Source organism: Aphanomyces invadans (assembly GCF_000520115.1).
Source record: "Aphanomyces invadans strain NJM9701 unplaced genomic scaffold supercont1.9, whole genome shotgun sequence".
In the NCBI taxonomy this organism is placed as follows: Eukaryota; Oomycota; class Saprolegniomycetes; order Saprolegniales; family Verrucalvaceae; genus Aphanomyces; species Aphanomyces invadans.
In genome coordinates, this window is record NW_008580154.1 from 45,051 (window position 1) to 45,588 (window position 538).

Sequence of the window (538 nt, forward strand, 5' to 3'; positions counted from 1 at the left end):
GGGCAAGCATCGCCCTAAATTTCATAACTACAAGGGCAAGCATTTGTGGATGAAACTGCAACCTCAACAAACAGAGTGTGCCCTGGAACAGTAAATGCAGTTATTCCGTAAGTAAATGTCAATACTATTGCATGCTTTTTTCAAATGCTCCAGCGAGATTGGTGGCCAGACAATCCATTTTAGAAAATGGCAAAATCGTCAGGTATTTTCTGAAAAATATGATGCCCCCATTTTCCTCACAGAATCGATGGCATCCAGAGTTGTATATAAACATCTTTTGAAATCAGTCATAAAATAGCCTACGATCGTTCACTTTGGAAAATTGATCCGGTGCCCTGCTGACTTTCCCGCCCGCACGCACCGTATCGTCGTGCATTTCGTGCATATTTGAAGTACCGCATAGAGTGAACGAGGAATTTTTCATCACACTTTGAAATGCTATCGCAAGAGAGTGGTTCATCTAATTGGCCAATTTACCTTGAACTTTGTGATTTTTCTTGTCCAATTTTGGATTCGAGCTCAGAGTCATCGGATTAAA